The sequence below is a fragment of the Rhinopithecus bieti genome, unplaced genomic scaffold (assembly GCF_001698545.2).
Source record: "Rhinopithecus bieti isolate Rb0 unplaced genomic scaffold, ASM169854v2 scaffold_32955, whole genome shotgun sequence".
Classification (NCBI taxonomy): domain Eukaryota; kingdom Metazoa; phylum Chordata; class Mammalia; order Primates; family Cercopithecidae; genus Rhinopithecus; species Rhinopithecus bieti.
In genome coordinates, this window is record NW_016814423.1 from 635,807 (window position 1) to 652,356 (window position 16,550).

Sequence of the window (16,550 nt, forward strand, 5' to 3'; positions counted from 1 at the left end):
GTAATACCATATGTCCAAGCTTTTATGAATTCAGACCACAAGAAATGATGCTGACTGCTAGCTATACAGAAGGATAAGGGAAGAAGAAGTTTCTTCACAAGCCATAGAGCCAAACTCAGCCAGAGAGCCAAACTCGGGATAAAGAACTGTTTTTTTTTTTTTTTTTTTTTTTTGTTGGCGGTGTCTCGTTCTGTCACCCATGCTGAAGTGCAGTGGCACGATCTTGGCTCACTGCAAGCTCTGCCTCCAGGGTTCACGCCATTCTCCCACCTCAGCCTCCCGAGTAAAGCTGGGACTACAGGTGCCTGCCATCACGCCCAGCTAATTTTTTGTATTTTTTAGTAGAGACAGGGTTTCATTGTGTTAGCCAGGATGGTCTCGATCTCCTGACCTCATGATCCGCCTGTCTCGGCCTCCCAAAGTGTTGGGATTACAGGCATGAGCCACCGCGCCCAGCCAGAACTGTGCCTTTTTAATGCCCTCCACCCGGTTGTTTCCACAGCTCCGGTCACAGCTGCAATCCTTCCTGTCACAGTTCCATCTATTTTGCCCAAGATGGCTTCCCTTCATTCTGGGGCTATTGCATGGGTACCAGGGGTTAGGACATATCCTAAGTATTTAATCTTTTGAGTTGAAATCTGGGCCTTATGTGTTGAGACCCTATACCCATTAGTTCACAGAAAATTTAGAAACTTAATGGTATTTTCATCTGAATCTCTTTTGGTTGGGCTAGCGACAAAGAAGTCATCCATATATTGGATAATATTACCTTATTCAATTGTAACATCCTTAATTCTCTAGCTGATGCATTTCCAAATAGATGAGTGCTCTCCCTAAACCACTAGGGAAGAAATATCCAAGTTAATTGAGAAATAAAATGACTAGCAGGGTCAGTTCATTCAAATGCAAAGATAAATTGCAAATCAGGATGTAGCAGATTGGGGGATAAAAGCATCTTTAAGATCTAAGAGCTAAACTAATTGGCATCCCCAGGGACCTGGGCTAACAACATGTAGAGATTAGTTACTGTTGGATGTTTGGGAATAACAGGCCTCATGGACAGCTTGAAGATCTTCAACAAATCTATAGTCTCCATTTGGTTTTGTAACAGGCAAGATTGGTGTATTACAAGGAGACTCACAGGGCCTTATCAATCCAAAATGCAAAAACTTCGCTATTAATGGCTGGATCCACAATTGCACCTTTGGTTTTAAGCAGTAGTGTCTCTTCCAGGGGTGTGGCTTACCAAGCTTAAATTGGATGCAAACCAGAGGAACGTTTAACACTTTGCCTGGAAACTCAGTGTCCCATACTATATGATTTACTTGTGAGGTTACTTTAATATGTAAGCTAGATAAGTTTCCTACTGACTTTCCTCTCTTACCACAGGAAAGGAGGAGCAATCTCTCCTGTGTCTTGTGATTTCCAAAAGATACCACTGTTTGCAGCTGTGTCAACAAACCCCTTGCCAACAAGGGGAGGGGCATTCAGGCATGATAAGAAAGGCATGTGAGAAACCAGAATCTCTGAAGAGAAGCTTTAAAGGATAGGTAAAATGGCATATGCGTTGTCCACACGTTCCCATGACCATACAGTTTTGGGGTGATGAATGCCCATTATAATGGATTAAAACAGAGTAGCAGCCCCTGGATCCAAAAGGAAGTTATTATTATTACCTACCATTTCAAGGGCAAGTATCCATTAGCTATTCTTCCTGATGATGCTCTCCCTACCCAACCCCACCCCTTGACAGGCTGCAGTGTGTGTTGTTCCCCCTATGTGCCCATCTGCCCCCATCAGTCAGCTCCGGTGTTTGGTTTTCACTTCCTGTGATAGTTTGCTGAGGATAATGACTTCCAACTCCATCCGTGTTTCTGCAAAAGGATATCATCTCATTCCTTTTTATGGTTGTATAGTTTTCCAGGGTGTATATGTGCCACTTTATCAAGTCTACCAGTTATGAGCATTTAGGGTTGATACCATGTCTTTGCTGTTGTGAATAGTGCTGCAATGAACATAGGTGTGTGTGTGTCTTTATAATAGAACAATTTCTAGTTTGGGAGGTACACACCCAGTAATGGGCTTGGTGGAACAAATGATACTTCTGACACTAAGCCTTTCAGGAATCACCACCAGTGTCTTCCACAATGGTTTACCTTTTTTACACTCCCACCAATGGTGTAAAAGAGTTCCTCTTCCTCCACAATCTTGCCAGCATCTGTTGTGTTTTTGACTTTTTAATAATTGCCATTCTGACTGGCATGAGATGCTATCTCCTTGTGGTTTTGATTTGCATTTCTCTAAACGATCAGTGAGGTTGAGATTTTTTTCCACGCTTTTTGGCTGGCTGTATGTCTTACTTTGAGAAGTGATCATTCATGTCACTTGCCCACTTTTTAATGGGGTTATTCATTTGTTTTGTTTGTTTTGTTTTTTCAGATTTGTTTTAAGTTCCTTATAGACCTTCTGGATATTAGACCTTTGTTAGATGAACGCATTGCTAAAATGTTCTCCCATTCTGTAGGTTGTCTATTTACTTTAGTGTTAGTTTCTTTTAATGTGCAGAAGCTGTTTAGTTTAATTATATCTCATTTGACAATTTTTGCTGTGGTTGCAGTTGCTTTTTGCATTTTCATCATGAAATTTTTGCCTGGGCCTATGTACTGAATTGTATTGCCTAGATTTCTTGTAGGATGTTTATAGTTTTGAGTTTTACCTGTAAGTCTTTAATCTATCTTGAGTTACTTTTTGTATATGGCTTAATGAGGGGACCAATTTCAATTTTCTGCATATAGCTATCCAGTTCTCCCAGCACCATTTATTAGGTGGGGAATTGTTTTCCCATTGCTTGTTTTGATCGGTTTGTTGAAGATCAGAGGGTTATAGGTGTGCAGTCTTATTTCTGAATTCTGTATTCTGTTCTGTTTGTCTATGTATCTGTTCTTATACCAGTATCATGCTGTTTTGCTTACTGTAGCCTTGTAGTATAGTTTGAAGTCAGGTAGCATGATGCCTCCAGCTTTGATTTTTTTGCTTAGGATTGCCTTGACTAGTCAGGCTCTTTTTTGGTTCCATATGAGTTTTAAAATAGCTTTTCTAAGTCTGTGAAAATGTAAATGTTAATTTAATGGGAACAATTTTGACTCTGTAAATTACTTTGGGCAATATGGCCATTTTCATGATACTGATTATTCCTAACCATGAACATGAAACGTTTTTCCACTTGTTTGTGTCCTCTCTGATTTATTTGAGCAATGGTTTGTAGTTCTCCTAAAGTGAAGAGGTCCTTCACATCCCCTGTTAGCTGTATTCCTAGATATTTTATTCTTTGTGTACAATTGTGAATTGGAGTTCTGTCAAGGTTTGGCTCTTGGCTTGCCTGTTGTTGGTGTACAGGAATGCTAGCAGTGTTTGTACATTGATTTTATATCCTGAGACTTTGCTGAAGTTGCTTATTAGCTTAAGAAGCTTATGGGCTGAGACGATGGGATTTTTTAGATACAGGATCATGTCATCTTCAAACAAAGATAATTTGACTTCCTCTCTTCCTATTTGTATATACCCTTTATTTCTTTCTCTTGCATGATTGCCCTGGCCAGAACTTTTGTTGAATAGGAGTGGTGAGAGTGGGCGTCCTTGTCTTACGCTGGTTTTCAAAGGGAATGCTTCCAGCTTTTGCCTATTTAGTATGATATTAGCTATAGGTTTGTCATATATGTCTCTTATTATTTTGAGGTATATTCCTTCAATACCTCAAATAGTTTATTAAAACCACATGATTATCTTAATAAATGCAGAAAAGCCCTTTGATAAAGTTCAACATCCTTCATGTTAGTATATTTTCTAATTGCCTCAACTAAATGCTTTGAAACAAAGCTGCATTCTCATCTTTATCCTGAGAAACTTCCTTATAACCTTTTCATAATTAATAGGCCTTTTCATATACCTATTCATCCCTTCCAACAAACAAGTGACCATATGATCTCTCCTTTCCAAATTCTGACTGCCCCTTTGATAGTTCCATTCTGGATCTTAATCTGGAACTGCTGCAACCCCTTCTTGATATATATTAAGTTTAGGGTTATAAGCCAATACCTCATATACATGGTTCCTAGCTGTCCCCAAAATGCGTTGTGTTTCACTGTGCAACAGATAGACAGTAAAACATGCAAATCCTACCATGTTAAACTATAGGTCAGTGTAAATTTCTCAAACTTATTTTTGTATTTTTCTGGATCATCAGAGAAATGACTAAACTTGTCTTTCCAGAAAGCCAAATCAGACACACAGAAGGGGATGTGTACTCGTACAGTGGCTTCTTCCCCATTTGTCACCTTTGTAAGTGGAAAAGATTTCTTTTGGAGGTTGGTAAGAGACTTTACTATTAGTAGTACTTGCAGGTCTAGTGGTTCCTCAGGGAATGATGGGTAAACAGTGGGACTAGATGGGTAAAGAGGAGGGGATAAAGGAGTTTCAGTAAGTCTTCCAGGTCAACTAGAGGGAGAGAAGGGCAATGCACCTGAAAGAGCTGACAGGAGGAGGTTCTCCTCCACCCAAAAATGACCACTGAACTGTGCAGGGAATGGGGGGAGGGAGGTTTGTATGGAGGGATCATCTAATATGTCTAGTTATTTACCTTTTCCTTCTCATCAGACATGCACACACCTGTTGCAGGGTTTCATCCTTACTGAGCTGCAAAAGTGCTTGATTGAACATATGGTATCTCATCCCACTTATTCTCCCACTTAACAAAACAAATCAAGTTGAAGTATAGTACTAAAGATTGTAGTTCCAGCAGATGGCCATTTTTCTAGTTTTTACAAATCATATTGGTGCAAAAAATATTACATAGAAATACCAGTTTCCTCTTCTTTTTTTTTTTTTTTTTTTTTTTGAGATGGAGTCTCGCTCTGTTGCCCAGGCTGGAGTGCAGTGGCCGGATCTCAGCTCACTGCAAGCTCCGCCTCCTGGGTTCACGCCATTCTCCTGCCTCAGCCTCCCGAGTAGCTGGGACTACAGGCGCCCGCCACCTCGCCCGGCTAGTTTTTTTTGTATTTTAGTAGAGACGAGGTTTCACCGTGTTAGCCAGGATGGTCTTGATCTCCTGACCTCGTGATCCGCCCGTCTCGGCCTCCCAAAGTGCTGGGATTACAGACTTGAGCCACCGCGCCCAGCAGTTTCCTCTTCTTAAGCCCATTTAGTTTAAATTGGTCCAAACATTCAAGAGTACATCCTAGCGTTGACTCCTTTGGGATTGATGCCATCGTTCCCACAAAGGAGGCAGGCCATATTAAAAGATAATTTCCATACCTATGAGATTGTATTCCCACTGGCTGGCTGAGTTTCACTAAGAAGGGTAAGAGAGGTTTTATGGTCAACTGCACTAATGAGGGGGCTCCCTGCTGAAAATTGATTTATCTTATTCATATTAGCCAAACAATATAAATGAACTGAACTGTGAGTCTTAGATAACCACAACATGGAATCCAACAAAAGAAATGTCAAATAAGGCAAAGGAAATGAAGAGGATTTAGATGGTGATGACCAGAATGAGCAGGTTCTGGGCAATAGGGGCAGCATGAATTGGACAGGCAAAGCCATTTGCCCTGAATCCAAGAAAGAAAAGAAGTTTTGTTACTGTGCCAATGAAACAGAACAGCACGGTAAAAAGGTCCCCTGATTTCCATTTTACTGCTTCTCAATTAGGCCTAATGGGCAGAGCTGCAGCAAAACATAACCACATATATCTAATGTTACTGCTCTCATACCTGTTAAATACCAAATTTCAATCAACAAGTTTAGAGATGGAGCTTTAACAGCTAGAGTCTTAAAATAAGCTGATAAAAGAAAACCAAATCCTGCAATGCTTTTTGGTCTCAATGTTTCACAGCTTTGTGACAGAGCACGTGTGCACAAGTAAACAGATGGAAATCGGCAAGTACACAGGGAAAGAGAATGTTAAAATCCCTAGGATCGGTTAAATGAAATTTTCCGAAAATGACAGTGAAACAGAGACAGAAACCAAGAAATCGATTCATGCAGCAAAGAGGACAAAGCAGATTAATACAAAGAGAATAGCAGTTAACATCCCTTAGTACCAAACCTATTCTTAGCTCAGTGGGACTTTAGTGAGTGGGCCCTTTAACTCCCGCAGATCTTAGGGGGACACTAACCCTCCTACGTTGGGCCTTTAACCCAAGTTCCCTCAAGCATCCTTGCCTTTTATAAGAAGGGCCTTTAATCTTCTCCGTCATAGTAGGGACTCTACCCTCCTATGTTGGGCCTCTAAGCCAATCCCATCCTCTACCCAGGTAAAATGCACCCCACTTACCCAAAGTCAGCCAATTGGTGCTGTGTGCACATGATTTTCCTTTGGGCCAGGGGTCTCCAGTGTAGTCCCTTCATGGTTTACCATCAAGATGTTACTGAAAGGGGTCGTGATCCAAACCCCAAGACAGTGTTCTTGGATCTCACATGAGAAAGAATTCGGGCCACATCCATAGTGCAAAGTCAAAGCAAGTTTAGTAAGAAAGTAAAGGAGGAAAAATTAGCTACTCCATAGACAGAAGAGGGCATTCCCAAAAGTAAGAAGAGGAATGTGCCCACCCTAGGTATGATATTTGTTTATATATAATATTTTTTTTTAAATGGGGAGATGTGCTCTACTACAGGAGCTTGTGATAAAGGATTAATTTTCATAACCACTATCTCCTGCAAGAATCAATATTGTTATCTTTAAAGCAAAATTTATTGAAAAACTAGGAATACTTTCAATTCACAATGTATCAGGATATCAGGAAATTCCTAGGTCTGTTATGTCCTATGTTTGTTTAGTAAATAGCATTAATCTATTCCCTTAACTGTAAACATCTTGAGCTAGGAATGTCTAACCTCTTGCTTATGCAGTGCAGCAAGTCCCAGCCTCATTTTTCCTAGCCCTTATTCAAAACGGAGTTGCTCTGGTTTGAATGCCTCTGACACTAGTTAAAGGTAGGTAAAGCAGCTCTACTGGTTTTCATTTTGTTAGGGGAAAAAGGTATCTGAGTTGCTGGAAGTGAATCCATACGGGTCTGCAGCAACCTCAATTCTTGCCTTCTCAGAAGAAATAATTCAACTGAGGAGGATAAGGCAGAAAAAGGGACTGAGGCAAGTTTCAGATCATGAGCAGAAGTTTTATTATTTTAAAAAACAGAGCAGGAAAGGAAAGGACATTTGGAAGAGATCCAACCCGAGTGGGCAACTTGAAGGACAAGTATTGTGTTTTACTCTGATCACAGGACTTTATAGGCTGGCCCACCTCTGGCATCTTGCTCCCCTGTTCCTTGATTCTAACATTAGGGTAGGCTGCCTGCATGGGAAGTGTCCTCCTTATGCTTCAGAAGTGAGCATGCAGCAGTGTGTTTAGGAAGTATTTTTTACCTGTTTGGGAAGTTGCCTCTCCCTAGCACCTGCATTCGATTGACATTTTCGTGTGATAGCTGTGGACCATCAGCAGATTGTCTCTCCCTGGCGCTGGCTGCCAAATTATCACTGATAGACAGCAGTGTGATAAGTGCTAAGCCATAACCTGATGATCGCCTGACACTCTTCGTGGGTGGGGTGGGAGAGCCCTCTCCTGCCCCTGATGCCTGTCTATCTGTAACATTTCCCTGCTCGAGAGACCAAGATCCCAAATCCTTGGGGAAAAATGAACAAAGGTCAGTCTTCTGTCACTGGGATGATGGTGCTTCTGTGGGTCTTGGCCTCTTGTTAGCTGGCAGAGCAGGAGGGTGACTCCAGGGGTTGGTGAAAGCAGTATCTAGCCAGATCCAAAGGAGATGGACAAGATTTTGCCTCCTTTCTGTCCCATTGATGTATAGTCTAGGGTTCCCCTGTAGAAGAGAGCCTCTTGAATATTCAGAGGACAGTATCCCTCACTGAAGATCATCTGGATGGACTTGATGACCTGAAAGTCAGAGGAGACAAATCAGGTTATTGGATTTAGAAGACATGGACTAAAATGAATTGAAGTTAGGACAGCTCCAAAAGAATTCCTGAGGCTGCCTACACACCCAGGTAGCTGGTGACTGTCATCATGCCTGTGCTAAGACATGGGTGCATGGGGCTGCCAGCCGATTCTTATATATGCCCAGAACTAAAATATTGATCCAGATTTTCACATTACCCATCCCTTTTGTTTCTTCTGAGATGCAGCAAGAGATTATTGGTTGGTTCATGGGAATAAACAGGGGTAGTCTAAAATGCAGACAAATACATAAAAACAGTTGGCGAGAGTAGAATCTATTAGTAGGTGTACCATAATTTTAAAGCATATTTTCTCCAATACTCATTTTATTAAAAGAAATCATGATTGAATGGATTTGTTTGTAAAATAAACTATAGTTTTACAGTACTTCAACTGATTATTTGCGTAAAGCACAGCAAGAATAATTACTATTACAAAGGCTTTTAAAATTGGCTTTGATGGAACTCTGTTCCATAAGGAACTTCAGAGATGACTTCTTCAAAGCTGGACCCAGCTGTGGGTTTGTACCCTCGAATACCTATGAGTTGGGTAAATTTCCCTCCTTTTGAGGTCCCAAGATAACTTTGGACTCCTTGCCCTGTCAGAAAATGACATTCTTTACATACCACAGATCAGGAACCCTGTACAGGGACTGTGTGGACAAAATATGAGGCCAGTTTACCCAAGGGGCTTTTATTGGCTCTATAAGTCAAGTTTGATTCCTTAAAGGAAAGCAGCCCATTACAGTCAAAGCCTTGGTAAAACAACCAGTTTCTCCAATTTTGTCCTGTTGCAAAAGAAAACATTGCACTTATGACAATAATCGTATTACCATAGGTTAAGAATACTCACAAATAGTTTCCAAATTCTGGAGAAATAAGGTAGAGATAAACAAATATGCTCCAGACATTGTTCACTTTACTCCTTGAAATCGTTGAAAGCCTTAAATCGCTCAAAAGAAAAGTTTCCTTGGCTCTGAAAAACAGAAAAAAGATTAGCAACATTTTAAGCAAAAATTTAAGAGGATTACTTTAGACTTCTATTAGTTCAGTCCATGCAATTAGCTCCTGTTTTGCTTGATATTCATGAACAGTTCAGCTCTCTATGAGTCCTAAAAGGGTTTTTTCCCTTTATTCTAATGTCACAATCTCCAACGTTATTAGAAATCTGCACTTAAGAACACCTATCAAAGTTCCGTAGCCAATTATAAACCACATTTGAAGAGAATTTAAACAAGACAATTGTCTGAGAATAACAAAAAGTTTCAGGGCAGCCACAGTTAAAGGCACAATTGATAAGGAAATTTGTTACCTCTGTGTCACACAACAATTTTACATGACAAATTTTGATTATTAATAATGTACCCTAAGTTGTATCAGCATTCCATAAGTTTGGAACACATACCAGTAACATATTTATACAAATAACAGCCCAAGGAAAGCCAAACACCATTTCATATTTGGTAATGCTTCCTGTATGATTTTATATGAAATAATCCAATGCCATTTTGGAGTTTAGAAGACACAGTATGTTAAAGATTAATTAGGTCGGAAAAGATAATATACAATTTAATTTGGGGAGGTTTTTCAGATATCAAAAGTTTGAAACACTCGATATTACAAAATAAATGTGAGTTTACCGTATGTCATTCATTTAAACAAAATAATAACTCAAAATTTTAAAAGGCAAAATTTTACTCGTTTAAGAGGGAAGACTTAGTTTTCCAATTTGTCTCTTTCTCTTCTTTTCCTACAGTTTATTCAAAAGGCAAATGAAAATCTTTCATTATTTTTTAATATTAAAATTTCTAGTTCCAAAGAAAACCCAAATCTCACCTTTGCATTAGTATATTAGTAATGTTAAAGTCAATTATTAATAAAACCCAGTAGACAAATGTATTCAATTTTAATCAGTTTGACCATAAGGTAAGAAACCTTTTATAATGCTTTGCAATGTTTTTGTCAAAGAGAAGGTTGATGCTCCAAGAAAATTCTCTTGTGCTTTTATTCCAATGTTCAATTTATGGAAAAACTGAATATTACCCCTTTAACTTTTGCCAATATGTTTACATACAGAATCTGTTTTACAATTAATTGTTCACAAACCTTCCACAACTTGTTGAAACCTTCAGAGTTTTCCTACTTTGCTTAAAACAATCCTTTAACCCTCTAAAGTTAGGCAAGAAATCTACATTCCAATGCCTTCTTATAATTTTTACCAAAAGAACATTCTACTTTCCTTACACAGTTGTGTGTTAAACTGTTTCTTCAGTAGTCTCAATTGCATGTTACATTGTCAACTTTTAGTAACTTTTACTTTTGGTGAAAAACCTAGTTAGTAAGCAATTTTACTTATGTACCTGGTGTGGAGCCTGGGAAACCAGACACAGTGCAGATAGGTCTGAATCTTTCCAGCATAGGTGGGTCATGGCTAACTCCACATGACCTCAGGCCTTAAAAAGCCATAAAGAAGTTAAGTTGTACAGTTGAGAGTCATACTGGCATTTTATGAAACATTTAGGAGGCCTAATAACCAATTTTTTTTTTTTTTTTTGAGACAGAGTCTTGCTCTGTCCCCCAGGCTGGAGTGCAGTGGCGCAATCTCAGCTCACTGCAAGCTCCGCCTCCCGGGTTCCCGCCATTCTCCTGCCTCAGCCTCTGGAGTAGCTGGAACTACAGGTGCCCACCACCATGCCTGGCTAATTTTTTGTATTTTTAGTAGAGACAGGGTTTCACCATGTTAGCCAGGATGGTCTCAATCTCCTGACCTCGTGATCCACCCGCCTTGGCCTCCCAAAGTGCTGGGATTACAGGCGTGAGCCACTGTGCCCGGCAATAACCTTTAAATTGTACATTTGTTTCATAAATTTTCTTTCACAAATTCTTCCATGAAATACACAGACCACTACAACATGTTTGTACTTTCCGACTTGTCCTAAATATCCCTCTATTTAAACAACCAGTCATTTTACTTTAGGACAATAATTAACCATACAAGATCCTTTCTTATATAAAATTTCTTTTCCTTATAACTGTCTTTACCAAAACTATCTCTTTACATTTATAACCTTTGAATTAGACAAAAGTCATTCTCCTCCCATTAGAAAGTTAAGATCTGTACTGCATATTGCTGTGTGCATCCTGTGAAAGGGGAGCAGATAAAGAGGCTATCTGTATACTGTAGAAATTATTCGCCCTCAAGAAATGGCTCAGTTATACTTTTGCTAGGGCTTATCTGAATAAATGTGGGCTAATTCTAGACCCCTGAGGTAGCATTATCTAGGTTATAGTTTTGGTTAATGATTTAGGTGGAGACAAATAGGCTGTTAGAGAGAAAGAGGAGTTCAGAGGTTGGGTAAATATTAAATGAGCACAGATCTTAGGAAGTATACTTTTGCCCAAAGAGGTGTTGGGTATTTGACATTACCAGGGACTCGTGGGACAATGGTAATTGATCCCTTAAGTAATATAAAGGGGTGTGAATCTTTTCTTTTGGAGGAAGGGGATGCCATTTGACTTGTCTTTCTTAGTCCTGTCTTCCTTATTCTGCTCTTGGTTATAAAAGACTGAAGAGGCTAATCTGAGGACCCCTGCACAGGGTCACTGGGTTCCAATGCTGACTTTTATAATTTCCTCTTAGTTCATTTTAAGCCAGTTTAAGGTTTCAGGAAATTAAACTATTTCCAGTTTTGGGGGATGCATCCAAGAGGTGTGTCCTGTGGTATAGAGATGTGATTACCCACCTGTGAAGAGACAGCAGAGGAGAAAGAGGAAACAGAAGGTCCCTTTCTTTCTATTATCCTGGTATCCCCCATGGTCCTGGGTTGCAGAGTGAACCACCCTTACTGTGTACCCATGGTCCCATCTCGTCACAATTACCTACTTGAGAACAGAGGAGATACTGGAGTGAACAGTGGGCCCCTGTTCATCTTTGGGGTTCCAGAATGAACTGGTCTTTACCATGTACCGTCCCCTGAACCTTTCATTTCTGTTCCATTGGTAATCTGTTGGCCTGCAACCAACCTTTATCTCTGTCCTATGGATCTCTTGCATCTGTGGCCTCAGGCTGACCTTGTCTCCATGACCTTATAGCAACTCTCACTCAGAGTATTTTAGTAATAAAATAAGTAACTTTTCTCAGAAGCCTGTGTTTCAGCTAACTGCCACAGAGACTAGACTTTCCTCCCTACTCCCTTAGAATATGTCTTTAAAGGTCTTGATGCATGTTGAGAAGGGCATGAAAGTAATTAGAGAAATGGAGGCTACAGGAGGGAAGTGGAAGGAAGTGAGAGGAATCAGAACCATCTGACTCCTGTGTCTGGAAAGCCTTCATATATGCTTATGTAAAGAATAGTCCTTGGATTCAAGACAGCAACGTTTATTCACACTCCGGACACAAAGCAGTAAGCTCCAGACGACTTAGGGCCTCAGGTAAGAACTCACCAGCAGCAAAGAGAGAATTTCTTCTCCTCCCAAAATAGTGCTGTCTCAAAAAAGCAAGTGGGGGGGGGGGGGATCCTTAAAGGGCCGGAGTGAAGCCGTATGCAGGCAGACAAACTGCTTTTAAAAGAAAAAATACAAAAAAAACCTAGCCCAGCATGGTGGCGGGCGCCTGTAGTCCCAGATACTTGGAGGCTGAGGCCGGAGAATGGCGTGAACCCGGGAGGCGGAGCTTGCAGTGATCCGAGATCGCGCCACTGTGCTCCAGCCTGGGCGACACAGCGAGACTCTGTCTCAAAAAAACAAACAAACAAAAAAAAGCTATCAGAAACTTGGCGCCATGGCATAACGGGAATGAAAAGCACATTAACAGTTAGAAGAATGCCAGCAGAGCCAGAGTTCCAATTACAGTCTGTCCTGGCCATGTCAGCAGGCAGAGGAAGGACTGAAGGTCAGCTAAGCTGGTAAAAACGAATACAAACCTCAGGGAATATCCACCAGGGAGCCTTTGTCTTTGCTGCCATACAATGCGGAGAGCTGCAGGGCGTGAATAACAGGGAGTGTGTGTGAGAAGTCACGTGGCACGCAAAGTGAAAGCAAAGAGGCAGACTTGCCCCTAAGGCAGAATGTCCAGGGTGTGCGCTAGCCCATTGCAGAACACACAAGAGAAAACCAGAAAATGGGTGGTGCAGGTTTTTGGAATAGAGCCAAGTTTAGTTTAATAAAAGCAAAGGAAACTCCATACATTGCATGATTTTTAGGCCTTAGCCTCACCGATCTCATAAGCCTCCTGTTTAGGATGGCCATTAGTGCCTCAGATCTGCTGGGTGTGGACCCTAAGGTCCTTCACACCCCCACAGGCCACCAGTCTGGGTAAGCTGAGAAGTCAGCCAGGGGAAGCAGGGTAAATTATGGCCAAGAGGAATTGCTCTGCATGTTGGTTAGTAAGCAGGAGAGAGCAAGAAAAGGAAGAAGGAAAACCAAACTCTGTGTCAGACGCCTCCAGCTGAAGAAGGTGAGGCACAGAGCTCTCTTAACACTAGGGAATGATCTGAGTCACGCGACACTACATATGTTAGGGGTAGAAGCTATCCAAGTTACCAGTGGTGATTTCATGTGGGTCTATAGCAAACTCAATTCTTGCCTTCTCAGAAGAAAGAATTCGAATGAGAGGCATAAGGCAGAAGAAGAGACTGAGGCAAGTTTCAGAGCAGGAGTGGACGTTTAGTTTTTAGAAAACTTTAAAAAACTTTAGAGCAGGAAAGAAAGGAAACACTTGGAAGAGACCAAGAGGGCAACTTGAAGAACAAGTACAGTGTCTTGCCTTGATCATAGGACTTTATATGCTGGCCCACCTTTGGCGTCCATGATTCTTCCATTAGGGTGGGCTGTGCTCCTGCGCAGTGCTCTCCTTATGCTTGGGAAGTGAACATGCGGCAGTGTGTTTAGGAAGTGTTTTTATCCGCTTAGAAAGTTGCTTCTCCCTGGTACCTGCGTTCAATTAACACTTCAGTGTGACAGCTCTGGGCAATCAGGAGACTGTCTCTTCCTGGCACTGGCTGCCAAATTATCATTTTTAGAGAGGCAATGTGATAACTGCTGAACAATTATCTGATGATCGCCTGCCATTCCTGGTGAGTTGGGGGAGAGAGCCCTCTTCTGCCCTGCTCTTGCCTTTCTAACTACCTATAACAACTTGGCATTTTCCACCTTCATATCTCTCACAACTTCACTTTGGAAACCAATGTGGCAAAGATGCCAGCTGCTAAGTATGTCTATTCCAATTATGCATTGGGGAACTGGGAAATTAACAGAGGATGGGTTTCGAGACCAACTGGACACATTGTGACTAGGACATGCGCTGAAACATGATTGACCACCTGACCTCCATTAGTCCCAATTCTATCTGGAGATTACATTGATGTTTCAGGTCACCTGGAATCAATGTCCACTCACAGCCAGTGTCCGGTGTCGCTAAATGATGTGATTATTTCCTTTTTGTCAGTAAACAATCACCTTAATAAAAAGTGGTAAGTCTTTTCAGGAAAGTATGGGAGGAAGATTAATGTATAGTAATGTATACTAATGTATAGTACCTCTGTCTTTATTGGAGGATCTCTTCAAGGAAAGGTTCTGAGACTAAAAATTGGCTCAAGTCTAGGAATTGACTGTGGGTCTATAATTCTTTTTTTTTTTTTTTCATCATTTGAGTTAGAGTTGTGTTCATGGGCACGAATATGTGTTTTGCTTAGACAGAGCAAATAAGACTTTTGTCAGCTTCCTACCTATTTAACTTCTAGGAAAACTGTGGTTAACTGGTGAAGTCCATAGATCTGTAGGAGTCAGATGGTTCTTATTATTGCTTTGCCTTTGCTGTCTCCATTACCATAACAATGCCCCCCTTGCCTTTGATGGGTGAGGACCACTGCTTGGTTCCTGCCACCCCTGGATCCACTTACTCTCATTGCATTTGAACTTTTCACTGGACTGATTCGGGTTCTCACTGTAAGAGCTGTCCTACAGAGAAGAGCAACCACAGAGCTCTTCGGGGATGCTGGGGCTCCCATCACAAATCTGTGTGTCACAGTGTTGGTAAATGATAGGTCTTCTGGACCCTTCCAATGTGAATGAATAGGTTCTAATGACAAGTTCACTCTGACATTAATCTGTCCCTAAGCCTCTGCATACCTTCCTCTGTGGTAAACCAAGATAGATGGCACAACTTGCCCATGGTCGGCCATTTTTTGTCCTTCAACCAAACAGCTAAACAAACTATTAGAACCTTTTGTGACTCTGCAAACGGGAACATCAATGGGCCATGTTAAGCAATTCAACTTGATCCAATGCTATTTTCCCTTCACTATCCCACACCCTTACTGCCATTTCAGATCCATTTCCACAGACTTTCTGAAGGTTTCAGTTGAAATATATATATATTTTTAAATTCAAGTACTTTTTTTTTTTTAATGTAGTACACATCCTCATAAGTAACAATTTGTACCTCATCTTTAAGGTCCTAGTGAAACTTGCACCTAGATATAGTTATATTACAGAAATAGTCACTGCTGTCAGTGGTCAGTCCTAATGAAAATCGCCATTGTCTTGCTTGGCATCGGCCTCAGGTGAGTCCATTATCATTTCCACAGGTAAATAAATACTTAATCCCTTCAGACAGAGAATACAAGGCTTACATCATTGTACCTGGGAAAGCTACTTCCACTGGGGGTAGGGTTAAAAAGTTCACTTCTGGTGGCAAACAAAATTCATTAGAATTCAGGAGTTCAATGTTCCTACATCATCAGTGTCTTCCCAACCATCCTCTCCCCGTTTTACAGAACCCCATTATTTCCTAACCATTGCCCTCACTTTAACTTTGGACACCCTGCCAGACTGAGGGTTCAACTTTCCTTGTAATTTTGCCACTTTCAGGATGCGAGCTTCTGTTTGACTTTTAGCAATTTCAGCCCTGTTGACTACAGAAGGGAAGATTCTGACTCAGACCACAATTTAAAGCTATTAGGCTATTTATGCAGAGCAGGTTCTGGAAATTTGAATATCTGATTACTTCTTTTCATTTTATCTCTTTGCCAAGGCACATGAGAAGCAATCACACAATGCCATTATCTTCCTTGGTTTTTCACAAATGCTCAAAATCAGCAAATTCCTTGCCTCTTACCTTACTTACTTCAGCCGGTCAGCTAAACAAACTGATTAGGAGTGATAAATGCACATATTTTGCATGTCTCTATGAACAGTTCATGCCATGGACTATCAGTGTTCTTTTCTATTAGAAGTAGCATTGTGGCCAGGCGTGGTGGCTCACGCCTATAATCCCAGCACTTTGGGAGGCCGAGGCAGGTGGATCACCTGAGGTCAGGAGTTCAAGACCAGCCTGGCCAACATGGTGAAACCCCGTCTCTACAAAATACAAAAGTAGCTGGACATGATGGCGGGTTCCTGTAATCCCAGCTACTTTGGAGGCTAAGGCAGGAGAATTGCTTGAACCAGGTTGGCAGAGGTTGCAGTGAGCCAAGATCATGCCATTCTATTCCAGCCTGGGTGACAGAGCAAGACTCTGTCTCAAAAAAAAAAAAAAAAAAAAAAAA